Below are 13,171 nucleotides of genomic sequence, written 5' to 3' on the forward strand. Positions count from 1 at the left end.
TCTGCACTGTGTGTTGTCTGCACTGTGTGTTGTGTGCACTGTGTGTCGTCTGCGCTGTGTGTTGTCTGCACTGTGTGTCGTGTGCACTGTGTGTCGTCTGCACTGTGTGTCGTCTGCACTGTGTGTTGTCTGTGTGTGTCGTCTGCGCTGTGTGTTGTCTGCACTGTGTGTCGTCTGCACTGTGTGTCGTCTGCGCTGTGTGTCGTCTGCGCTGTGTGTTGTCTGCACTGTGTGTCGTCTGCACTGTGTGTTGTCTGCACTGTGTGTCGTCTGCGCTGTGTGTCGTCTGCTCTGTGTGTCGTGTGCACTGTGTGTCGTCTGCGCTGTGTGTCGTCTGCGCTGTGTGTCGTCTGCACTGTGTGTTGTGTGCAGTGTGTGTTGTCTGCGCTATGTGTCGTCTGCACTGTGTGTTGTGTGCACTGTGTGTCGTCTGCACTGTGTGTCGTCTGCGCTGTGTGTCGTGTGCACTGTGTGTTGTGTGCACTGTGTGTCGTCTGCGCTGTGTGTCGTCTGCGCTGTGTGTCGTCTGTGCTGTGTGTCGTCTGCGCTGTGTGTCATCTGCACTGTGTGTCATCTGCACTGTGTGTCGTCTGCACTGTGTGTCATCTGCACTGTGTGTTGTGTGCACTGTGTGTCATCTGCGCTGTGTGTCGTCTGCGCTGTGTGTTGTCTGAACGAGAGCTGCCCCTTTGTGTCTGTGGTGAGACTCGGTGGGTGACTCATTCTCGGCCTGTATGGATTTTTTCACGTCCAATTTTCAGTTCAACTATTGAGCAATGTTACACATACCAAGCAGGGTTTTTTTGTTAACTCTGTTGTTCAAGTCGTGGAAAGTTCGAGCTTGGAGCGATCCGACAACCGAGTGTCACTGCGCTTCATTCCAGGAAACTCAGTCTTCTCCAGAAGTACTGCTTTAAACCCAAACAAGACAATGGTGGTGTCCGTTGCCGTGGAGGCAGTTCTGGCTCGTAGTGACCCTCTGTGCCCCAGAGGGAAGCACGGCCCGGTCCTGCCCCACCCTCACATGCGCTGCTATGTTTGAGCCCGTTGTGACAGACATTGGGCCAAGCCATCTCATAGGGGCCTTCGTCCTTTTACTAATCCTCCACGTTACCGGATGTCTTTCTCCAGGGACAGTCTCTCCCGATCACATGTCCGCAGTACGTGAGATGAAGTCTCACCTTCTTGCCTCTAAGGCGTATTCTGGCTGTGCCAGACAATAGAACATCTTGTAGGCCAGTGTCAGCCATGCAGTGAGACTCACTCAGCACACCAGGTGATAGCTAGAAGACCGTTCGGGCATCCTCATTAGTAACCCGGCCTTCAGAGTGGAAGCCTGCCTGCTAGAAGCAATTTGACAAGGACGGGGGAGCACAGCTCTGGGCCAACCAAGAAAAAAGAGAGAGAGAAAAGAACAAAACCAATTGCCATTGAGTTGATTCTGACCCATAGTCACCCTATACATGTCCAAAGAGAACCGTGTTCCACACAGGGGCTGTTTTCACGGAAGTGGAGCTCCAGGCCGTTGAGTTACAGAGAGATTCTTCCCCAGGTTGTCACCTGCTTGCTAGGTGTTCTCCCTGAGGGAATCCAGCCATCGAGAGAGAGCAGTGGTTCTCAACCTTCCCAATACCTTGACCTTTTAAGACAGTTCTTCATGTTGTGGTGACCCCACCCCTACCCCCGACCACCATAAAATTGTTTTTGTGGCTACTTCTTAACTGTATTTTTGCTACTGTTATGAATTGGGTGACCCCTGTGAAAGGATCATTCGAACCCCAAAATGGTCGAGACCCACAGGTTGAGAGCCACTGATATAAAGCAATCAGACTCTATTAGCTGTCCCACCATAGGTGGGGTTCACGCCCTGCTGATAAGAATAATGGATTGCTTTCCTGAAGGACAGCTCAGAATAAGCTGAGCCAGCTCAAGGAAGACCAAGGGTAGGCTCCACCTTGAATCTAGGGTCTGCCCATCTTGTCACATGTGTGCCCCTGATCCCTCCTCTTCCTATTGTGTGTACACCCCTAGATCGTCCCTCTCCTATTTCTGCATTGCCTATAATACAACCCCTTCCTGTGTATATGGTTACCTGTAATCAGGGGGGCTTGCATGCCCCTAAGTGTATATAAGCCTTGGTCAGAAATATATTCTCTCTCCTCCTCCTCTCCTCTCTCACCTCCACGTGGACTTCCAAGAGGGGCTGAGGTGAGCATGCTCCATGGAGCATGTCTGAGGCCTTTATTGCATTTTCCCTCCTACCTCTCCTATCTTCTATGAGCTTACAATAATCGTTACATATTATCACTGTACAATTGCACCTGCAGACCCCACGTGTTGTCAGAGGCTGGCTACTCTGACACAGGCTTTCTTCTGGGGTACCTCGGAGTGGACTCAAGCTTCCAACCTTTCAGATTAGCAGCAAACATGTTAGACATCACCCAGAGATTCCTATATTAGCCAAAGTGCTCCCCCCGGGCAGCTTGGGTGCAACTAACTTTCTTAATTTTTATTGAAAATTCAGTGTGGGTCCAGTTTATCTGAGATTTCCTTTTCTCAAAAGATTTCCCAACTGCCAAAAGACAAATAAGCAATAATTAAATAAGACCATGCTGGGAGGGGCAAAACTCACTGCCATCGAGTCAGTTCTGACTCACAGCAACCCTGCAGGATAGGGTCAAACTGCCCCTGTGGGTTCCCAAACCCGCAACTCCATTGGGAGCAGAAAGCCTCATCTTTTCCTCCTGAGGAGTAACTGGTGGGTTTGAACTGCTGATCTCTCAGTTAGCAGCTCAGCGGGTAACCACGACAACACCAGGGCTCCAAGGGCTGGCTCATTTCTGTAGTGAAATACAAAACCAAACCAGAAAACACCCTCTTAGCCATGGAGTGGATGCTGAGTTGTCAATCATTATGGAAGCAAGCAGCCTCATCATTTTTGCATGGAGCAGCCGGTGGGTTTGAACTTGGAACATTTTAGGTAGCAGCCCATCACCCAGCACACAGTGCCACCAAGCCTCCATAAGTCCCCTAGAAAGAGATGTCTAAACACTCTCCTACTCCGCTGGGATTCACCGCCGTGGCCCACCCTGTGTGCACATGTCGGAGAGCTCACTGAGGAGCAATTAAGCAATTAAGAATATGCAAAAGGCTCCAAGCACTGAAGCCGGTCACATCACGCTTGGTTTTTAAAAATAAGAAATTTTTGGGGGGGTAAGCAACAGTCAAATGCTTAAAAAGGAAGACTTTTTAAGAATATCATAAAAAGGAAAAAACTCACACACTGTCTTGCCCGTGGAGATAATTACATTTACAATATTTCCATCTAGTCTTCTATTTAATTAGGATCCTGTTCCAGATTCTATATGTGGGTTTTACATCTTTCTTTTTACCTCATGTCATAAGCATTTCTCGGCATCATAAAAAATTTTTTTGAAAGCATTGCTTTTTATGAGTACATGTACTCTCTTGAAAGGATGTACCAGAGAGGATGTATCATAATTTATTATGGGACATGGAAGTTAGCCTTAGCCTTGATTGCTAATTAACATCAGCCAGTGGCCTGGAGTGCAGGCTTTTATCGTCTCGATCGGGACTTTTCAGAATCCTGGTGGTGCTGTGGTTTAGGTATTAGACTACTAACTGCAAAGATGGTGCTTTAAACCTACCAACTGCTCCATGGGAGAAAGAGGAGGGTGTCTGCTCCCCTCCTGACTGACAGTCTTGGAACCCCTAGACAGGGTCGCTGTGCATCAGACTCGACTGGAGGGCGGGGGCTTGGTTGAGCTTTGGGAATGGTGCATTAAAGATGCCCTAGTCGGAGCAATGGTTAAGCAGGAGGAGGTTCAAAGCCACCCACCAAATGAAAGAAGACAAGACCCGGGGACCTCATTTCATAAAGAAACTTCGTGGGACAGTCCTACTCGACCCGCGAGGGTCTCTCTGGACTGGGGCTGACCCAGCCCCAAGTGCCCATGTCATGTCTTGGGTCCCAAGGGTGGCAGCTCCTCTCCAACCCTCCCTCCCCCACTCTCTCCCCGACTCAGGAGGACCAGCCAGAGGAAGCGCAGGAGAGGAGGGAAGGGCAGGTTTAGCACTGAGCGATGATCTCCCACGGTGTGGTGACTTCCCGTCATCTGTCTCATGTCTCTGAAAGATAATATTAATCAGACCAAGGATCAAGATGGTGCCCCTGCACTATGGGGTGCCTGGGCCCCCACAAACCACTAGCACATGCTGAGCAAGAAGCTTGAGTTTCCCCCCCATGACTCTGCAGATGGGTCCCCTGCTGACTCCAGTATGTAAAACTCTCACAAGGACAAGTAAGTGTGGGTCACGTTGTCACCTGATTTACAGTTGCCTGTTTCCCCAAAGCAGTTGGGGGGTCGCTGAGGCGCCATCGTGGAGACCCCTGAAGTGCCCGGAATCCTTTCTGGTTAAGTCATTAAGTAACAGGACGGACCCTGGTTTCTCCAGCGGCTCCTGCCGGATGGGCCCCAGAGCCTCCAGGAGATGTGAGGTTTGTGGCTGGGGCAGAATTGGGGCGTCAGCCTTGGAGGAATGACAGATGTGGCTGACCAAGCCACCTGCGCGCAGGCCCGGGGAGCATGGGGTTTTCAGATACGTGTTGTGTTTGCAAAGCATTGGGCAACCGCTCAGCTCTTCTGTGGAGCGGGGCAATTACCCCCATGGCAAGGCCGAACACGCAGTCAGCGGGAAAAGACTCTCCTAGCACAAGACCACATTCTGCAAGGCCGGGGAACAGGCTGCAGGGAAACAGGAGGCACAACGTGCAAAATCAGGAGAAACGCAAAGGGATAGCAAACCGGAGAGAAAAGCCAACTGAACCTCCCCCGTGCTGGCTGTCGGGGCAGGGGACTGGTGGAGGCGTGGTCCTCACGGGCTGCTCTCGGCAGGGCCGGCAGGGCTCTGCTTCAGAAAGGCAAGGGTTTACAGCCTCCGAAACTCACAGGGGCCGTTCCATCCTGTCCTACAGTGTCGATGTGAGCCGAGCGTGACTCAATGGCCGCGAACTTGACATGGTTTGGGGTTTTTCTTTTCATTTTTGTTCCATTCCAGCTCCTGGCAACCCTCCTAGGACAGAGTAGTGCTGCCCCAGTGGGTTTCTGAGACTGTAATTCTTTCTTATTAGTATTACTTGGTTTTAATGTTGTTGGATAAGTACTGAACCGCTAACTGGACTACAAGGTCAGGGATTCAAACCCACCAGCCGTTCCTTGGGAGAAAAATGAGGCTGTCTGCTCCTGTCACGATTTACAGCCTGGGAAACCTGATATGCGGTTGCTGTGACTCAGAACGGACTTGATGGCGGTGGTTTGATCTCGATTGGGGAAGAATCAAAAACAGAATCTAGTGTTGCGAGAGTGAAGCAGGTGGCTGCTGACCCAGAGGTCAGAGGTTTGAACCCCGGCATTTCTGAGGGAGAGCAGACCTGGCGAGCCACGCTGGTCAAGAGGACAACCCTGTGATCTCTTTGGGGCCATTCTGCCCTGTCCCACGGTCACCGTGAGTCGGGATGGACTCAACAGCACCCAGCCACAGCCCCAGGAAGGTGAAAACCAAGTTTACATGTTTCACTGACAGAATGGGGGAAATTACTTGTAAGTAAAAATACCCGCTGTGTGCCCAGCTGACAGTGATGGTGGCACCAACCCTATTGGACCACCTCTGTGTGCTTTCACACAGCTGGTCGACCGCTTGTCACTTAGCCTAAGGACAAGATCAGAGCGGTCCCCAAGGACTTAGGTACAAAGGGATTTGCTCATACTATATGCAACAGCCAAGTACCGCAGTGCCTCAATGCCCCCAAGAGAGATGCCATTGAGCGAAGAATGGTAGCAGGTATGCGGTGGGATATGAACCAGAAATACAAATTAAAACGACCAGTTAGGTTTTTTAATTACTTCAGATTTTTTTTAATCACATGGAAAATGGTAATTAAAAAAGAGAGAGACAGTATAATACCATCTTTGCTTATATATATTTGTAGAGAGCTATGTTGTTAATTACTGTCAATTCTGAAGCATGGTGGCCCCATGTGGATGCAGTCAAAGCTGCTCCATAGGGCTTCCAGGGCTGCGACCTTGGGGATGGTGATTGCCAGGCCTGACTTCCTGGGGCCTCTGAGCGGGTTCACACTGCCAACTTTCTGGTTAGTAGTCAAGCAATGAACCACTGTGTCACCTAACGATGACTCCTAGGGAGAAAGTTGTATGTATGTATTCTATGGACAGACAGACAGAGAGATTTCAAGAAAGAGACAGAAAGACAGAAACAGAGGCAGAGACAGACAAGTGGGAAAGAGTATCAAACATCCAAGTGTTAGCAGTAGTCTAAAGTCTTTCTGGCCACTTGAGTGGTTTAAAAGATGTTTGTATTACTCTGGGTTGAGTAGAGAAACAAATTCATAGATTCTCCTTATGTGTATAAGAAAGAGCTTTATATCAAAAGTAATCGTATATTAAGAAAACATCCCAGCCCAGTCCAGATTGAGTCCATAAGCCTGGTATTAGCCCATATGTCCAATACCAATCTGTAAATTCCTCTTCAGACTCATGCAACACATGCAATGACACAGAATGCAGGAAGATCACAGGCCAGTGGTTGGAACGTCTTGTGGATCCAGTGATGGTGTAAGCATCTCAGCGCTGGCGTGGGTCTACATGTGGCTCCTCCAGCTCCAGGACTCTGGCTCCATCAGCATAGCTCCATGTGGCTTGTCAACAGGGATGTCTCCCAGGGAGACATCGATAGATTCAAGAGGAGGAGGGGTTCAGTGAAGCAGAGGAGCAAGTGTCAGCCTGGTCCGAGAGCTGCTGTGGATGAAAAGGATAGCAATGCCTTCCTTACGGAAGGGGTGTGGTTATTCCATACCAACATGGCCCCCCAAACTCCAGCATCCCATGAGCCAGCCATCCCCCTTTGAGGTGTACAAGGGGCCTTCCAAAAGTTTCTGGGAAAATCCCATTATCTTTTCATTCCCACTTCTCCATAGATTTTTTTGAAGCCCACTCACACAGGCATCAGAAACGTGGAGAGTATTCTCCATAAGAAACATAGCAGACTGCTCCTAGCGGCACTGTGGTTGAGAGCTCCCAACCGGACACTCCTCAACGCAAGCAGCAGCCGAATGGGTAAGTAAATCGCTGTAGATTCACACTGCGGCAGACGACGTGGTCAGCAAGCAGCGGGAGCAAGTGGGAGCCACACCAGACAATGCTAATGCCGTGAGAAAGAAATCAGGCGCAAATTAGCACACGCTGTAGAATTCCATTTATTAGAAGTGAGGTAGGTGGTGGGTGACCTTTTGAGGTGAGGTGGGCTGGAAGGAAAGATGAGGGGGCTCTAAAGCGATGGTAAGATTCTGCTGCCTGAGCTGTCTGATGGTCCCGCTTCTAAACCATCCCTCAAACTCTACACTTGCCACCTAGGATGTAGCCGTTTTCTGTCTGTGCATTACACTTGGGTAGAAAGCAAAAGAGAAAACGAGCTCACTACCTGGCATATAGCAGAAGACGCTGATGACATCATGACGCTAAAACTCTTCGTTATTACTGGCAAAACCCTTCGTCTCCATCTAGACCAGGAAGGAGAAATGAAGGAGGAGGGTGAATTCAGGGGCAGTAAATTGTCTACTGTGGCTCTGTGAACCCAAGTCTCCTTAACCCTCACCAAATGACCTTTTCCCACCTGGGAAAGACGATGGGGGAAGACACTAATGGGATTCACCTGGGAGGAGCTGTGACCGGGACTCATTGGCTTACATCCTGCTGGGTATAAAGTGAGCCCGCTGAGAAGCAGGGGTGGGGCATTTTACTACCGCTCTGAGCCAGGAGCGGAGCACGTGTTCTGGACCCCAAGAGCCCTGCACAACCACCTGCTTGAGCCAGAAGACACCTTTGACATCGGATGGGTGGAGGAGGAGCCGTGACCACCCATCAGAACCAGCTGCAGAACCAGGAGCCAGAGCACGAGGCAGCGTGGTGGACTTCTCACCCACAGAGCAAGAAAAGCTGAGTGCTTTGGGGCAGAAGCCTGGTTTGTGGAGCAGGGTGTCCCGAGACACTTAATTGGGGGAGCTGGGCTTGCTGACCCACTGAGGACTTCAGGCTGAGGCTACTGGAGTGGGGTACCTCTGGGCACTTTATTCAGGTAGCTGGGTCCACTGCCCAAGGAACTGGAGCTGAAGGCCTTCAGGCTGAGGCTGACAGTGTGGAGTAGCGTGCCCCCTGGACACTTATTAGCAGCCCCGAAGGAACTCTGTCCCATGTCCTAAGTGAACAGCCGTAGCCTGAGCATTTCTCACCTGAATTGTAACCTGTTCACTTCCTTACTAAACCCTTTAATCATCAACAGAGTTTACACGTTCTGTGTGGCTCTTGCAATAAGTGAACCTGGCAATGAAAACAGAGCGCTGTAGTCGGGAGAGAAAACTGAAAAAGGAGAAGGAGATGGGGAAAGGAAAAGAGGGCTGCTGTGGACAGACCCTTACAGTCACCCCTCACAGGATCCTGGTGTCTCTGCATCCATGCCCTGGAGTGTTGGAGGACACGTAACTTGCTTCGAACCAATAAGATACAACAAAGGTGATGGCATGTACCTGGTGATGTCACGTACAACAACGACGCCCTTCCTGTGGAATCTTCTCTTCCAGGTCGGGAGACCCCTGTGATAGTACTGGCCGCAGCCTAGGTACGACAGAAAGTAGCACCACCTGGGCCTGAGTCACCGTCACCGTTGTCGCATGCTCAGTCCAGTGACACAGCCGTGCGTGTCAACCTATCTCACTCAATGTCACTTTGAGCCCTGAGGTGAACCTGGTATCGTCAGTCCCTCACGTGCATGTGACAATTGGACCATGTCTAAGGAGACCGAAGAAGAGCAGGTGCATCGAATGATGGTGCTGTCCAAGATGAGGGACAGTCCGACGGACCTCCATGAGAACAAACAGCCCAAATGCTCCTTAGAAGCCAGGATGGCAAGAGGTCATCGCACACCTTTTGGACGTGTCTCGGAAGAGACCAGTCCCTGGAGAAGGGCACCGTGCTTGCTAAAATGAAGGAGTGGAACACGTCCCATCTTCTTCTGGACCCCAAGAGAAAGACCCTCAACAAGATGCTGATGGCAGCTGACCCAAATGTCTGGTGGAGTCAATTGCAGTAGTGTCCCTACATCCCCAAGTGTTCCGTCCGACATGCTCTGCAGTCCTCTCCCGCAGTGGCTGGCCCACCTCCCACCGGGAGTTCTGAAGCCCCGGCTCTGCTGTGACAGAGCCCATTGAGTCCCACAGACCTGCGTTCGGAGCCTGGCTCTGCTGCCTCTGAACCTTAGCCAGGCTCCTTCCCTCTCCAGAGCTTCCGTTTCCGAGCTGACTGATGGGAATGGTGATATTTTGCCTGGCAGATAGGCTCCAAACAAAGACTAATTTTCTTCCTTCCCTTGCAAGACCACACAGAAACAGAAAGCGCAGACCGAGTGACAGGACTCGGGGGGCAGCAGAATAAAACGAGAGCTGCCACAAGAGGAAATGGAGTAAGCTTCCCCTCCACTTAGGGATTGGACATTTCTCAGTGAGAGGGCCCCCTAGATAGGAGCGCCTGTCCTGGGGCAGCCGTACACACACACACACACCTTGACAACAAGCTGTACACCACTCACACACGGAGATCGATACACCGTACAAGAGGGAAGGGCAGTTTGCCAAAGACAGAAACCTGAGTGGGGGTTGCTGAGCTGGGTTTCTGGCCCAATAAATCAATCGGCCTTGAAAGGGTGCCTCCAACCCTCGGCTGTCATTGCAGCTACCTTCCATGGGGGCTGTTTGCTACACTCAAGGTCAGGTGACAGGCACCGTCAAGTCTCCAGCCTCTGGGGGGGAAAGCTCCGCCCTCGCTGGAGAATCAGCCAAAGCGGGGCTGTCTGCGGGCTGTGGAAAAGTTGGGAGAAAGAGAATGGGTTCACCTTTGAGCTCTCTCCTTATCGGATTCCTAATGCTCGCTTCCGCATGCTGGTGCGGCTGCCTCCTCTGAAACCATTGTCATCATGAATTTGTCTGTTGTCGAATCTTTCTGTGGCAGACCACCCTGGACGCCAGCCCAGAAAGGAATCCGATAATAATGTCTGCTGTTTAGGGAGTCCCGACGGCACCGGGCCAACCATTCCCATGCATTGTCCCCCTTTAAACAGCAGCCTCGGGGAAGCAATGGCAAAGCGCAGGGCTGCTAACTGACAGGTGGAGGTGAGGGTCCTCAGCAAGTGCGAAGAGAAATGACTTGGTGACGGGCTCCTCTAAAGATGACAGCCTAAGAAACCCGCGGGAGCAGTTCTTCTGGGACATCGAGGGGCACAACCATTTGGAATGGCCTCAGTAGCCCAAGACACCACAACGTCTTGGCTCACCAAACTGGAGATCCAACTCCACGCAGCTCTCTTTCTACAGAGGAGGAGCAGGCACAAGGGAGATGCAGCAGGTTGCCCAAGGTCTCGGGCTTGGGGTCTGACACAGTGGAGGTTTGAACTGCGGTGTGAGAGAGACCAGCTGCACGCAACTGACTGGATCATCAAGTCCCACTGAATGTTGACCTGTTGTGTGCCGGGCTATGAGAAGCGATGGTTCCTGACCTCAAAACATAATCTACCGGAGGAGAGACAGAACCTGCATGGAAGGATGATAGACAACTTGAGTAGTTACGGACATTACAGGGTTTCAGTTTGCTGGGGTCTCGTCTGCAAGCCACATCCGCTGCCACAGCCCCGTCTGAAGATGGGAAGAGAATGGAAGATGAAACCTCTCCCTCCTCGGCTGCCTGCAAGGAGGCAAGTGACCGCATGGCCCATGTGTGACAAGCAACAGCAGCAGTCTCTAAGGATCAGAATGTGGCCTCGAGCTGAACACCAGGACATGAAAACAAAGCTGTCAATCCTTCCCCTCAAGGATCGGAATGCTGACAACAAGCCCATGAGCAGGGACTCGGATCTGTCCCCACTCAAGGCTCCAGATGAGAACACAGCCTGGCTTGCAACCGTGTGCTGCCCTGAGCAGAGCATCCAGCCAAGCCGGGCCCGAACTCGTCAATCAATGTGTGTGGTTTTCAGCATGAGTCTGTGGCCGTTTGTTACGGCGACAGATTGCTAACACTGGGGAGAGGGCCAAATAGCCTTGGCCACCTGGGTGCCATTTTCCCCTGGACAGATCACACCCCAGGACCCTAGCAGGGAGACAAGCTTCCTGGGTTTCTTGCTCGAGTGGACTCAAGGGTGGGTAGGACTTAACGACTGAGAAAAGTCCAGGAGGGCAGTTCTAGTTGTTCCAGGGTACTGGGTGGCAAAGACAGGGAAGAGGGCAAGCATGGTTCTCAAAGAGCTCGGGAGCGCACAGCCCGGTAGGAAGCGAATGTGTGGACAATAAGGCTGGACAAGAATCGAGTACCTCAGAGCCCTTCAGCCTGGCTGAAGACGGCCTTCCTTGTGCAGCCAACATGGCGCTGCGCAGACACTCCGGTTGGAGGACACTCAGGCCCCAGCTTGTCTCCGGGGCTGCCTTCACGGGCTAGGCAGAGGTCATCAGGGACAAGCTTGTGGGCTACTCCCTGGCCCTCTCCCTTGGCTCTCTATCTCTCACCAGACACCCAAAGGAGCTATTTATTCTGAGATGGAAGTGAGTTAGGAAGGGGAGGTTGTCCCCAGGAGGCTAGCACCACATCTTCACAGGGTGAACTCTTCCCCCTGCCGGCTGCCCAGGCCAGGAACTCAACTGGGGGATGTCCACAGGAGGCTGGCGTGAGCCATTCTCATCGCTGGAAACCGTCCTGGCTGCCAGCGGCTTCAGTGCAAATGGTTCCTTGTCCACCGGTGCCGAAAGAAAGGCAAGAGACCTCGGCCCTGGCCTCTGGGTTTGGGTCTGTTTCGTCGGCAGCCCCTCCCTTTTGTTAAAGGTACTTGTAAAACTTGATAGAATTCAAGCCAGCCGCACTAATCCACAGAGCCCTTACTCCCAGAGCAGCGGGAAGCCTGCCTCGAGCACCTGCTTTGACACTAGGGGGCAGACCGAGCACCACCGGGCTTCAGAAATGCAGAGGCTGGATGTCAGTTAAAGAAGCCGGAGACCCATCTGTGTCCAAACTCAACCACCCATATTTGCAGAGGAAAAGAAGATTAAGAATAGTGAACTAAGTTCCCACAAACAGAAATGGCCTACGTAGGAACTGGTTCTTAGGAGGGAATAAAAGAGCAAAACATTGCTTTCCAAATAACCCACCTCCATCTATAATGAGAACGCTCTCTCTGGGGACAGAGATACCGCTCCACGTCAGCCACCCAGGGCCCAACTGCCAGCTGCTGCCTTTTACCCCAGAAAGCAGGGGCCCCATGGGCCAGTCAGGAGTAAATTACAGGAGTCTGCCAGGGCAGGAAGCAAGGTGAGTTATAATGGCAGAGCAGATTAATCTCACCTAAGTGGAATTAGCAGTTAAATAAACAGAAGTCCGGCCACTAGCCCTGAATGGAATGCTGAGTGGCCGTGTCTGGCCAGGGGTAGACAGAGCTCATGGCTGCGCAGGAATCCGGTCACAACAGGACACTCACCCACTACATGGATGGCTCTCTGGAAACTTCTGCCCTTATGCAGAACAGTCAGCTTTTTAAAAGACACTTCGGGTTGGGGACAGGACGTGGTACCTTGGGAGATGCTGCTTCCCACTGGGACTCAGCCTGATGAGTCAGCTCAGCCTGAGCCTTAGGGGAGGGGTCACCCAGGATTGGGGATCAATTGGGGACACTGAATTCTAAAGATGCACTGATAGGTAGCTTCCATTCTAGGCTGATCATGTGTGGGTTTTATTTTTAAACTGTCAGCTTTTTTTTATTGTTTGGTTGGTTAGTTGAGCTTCTTTTTTTCTTTTCTTTTTTTTTTAGGTTTCTGCTGATTTCACAATTTTAGAGTGACCTCTGTTCAGGTGAGTAGAGTGCTTGGTACGGTGAGACCTCGGAGGCCGCAGAGCATGATTGGAAAGCAGGGTTGGAGGAAAGGCAGCTCACGGCTGACCAGGCTCCTGACCTATGAAATAGGGCTACACTACTTCATCTTAAGAGCCCCTGATTTGAGTTCTTCCATGCCGAAAATTAGCATGTAAACAAATATGCTCTCTCATCT

This window comes from Echinops telfairi, unplaced genomic scaffold (assembly GCF_000313985.2).
Source record: "Echinops telfairi isolate 266 unplaced genomic scaffold, ASM31398v2 ScPeMD7_70;HRSCAF=299, whole genome shotgun sequence".
Taxonomy (NCBI): Eukaryota; Metazoa; Chordata; class Mammalia; order Afrosoricida; family Tenrecidae; genus Echinops; species Echinops telfairi.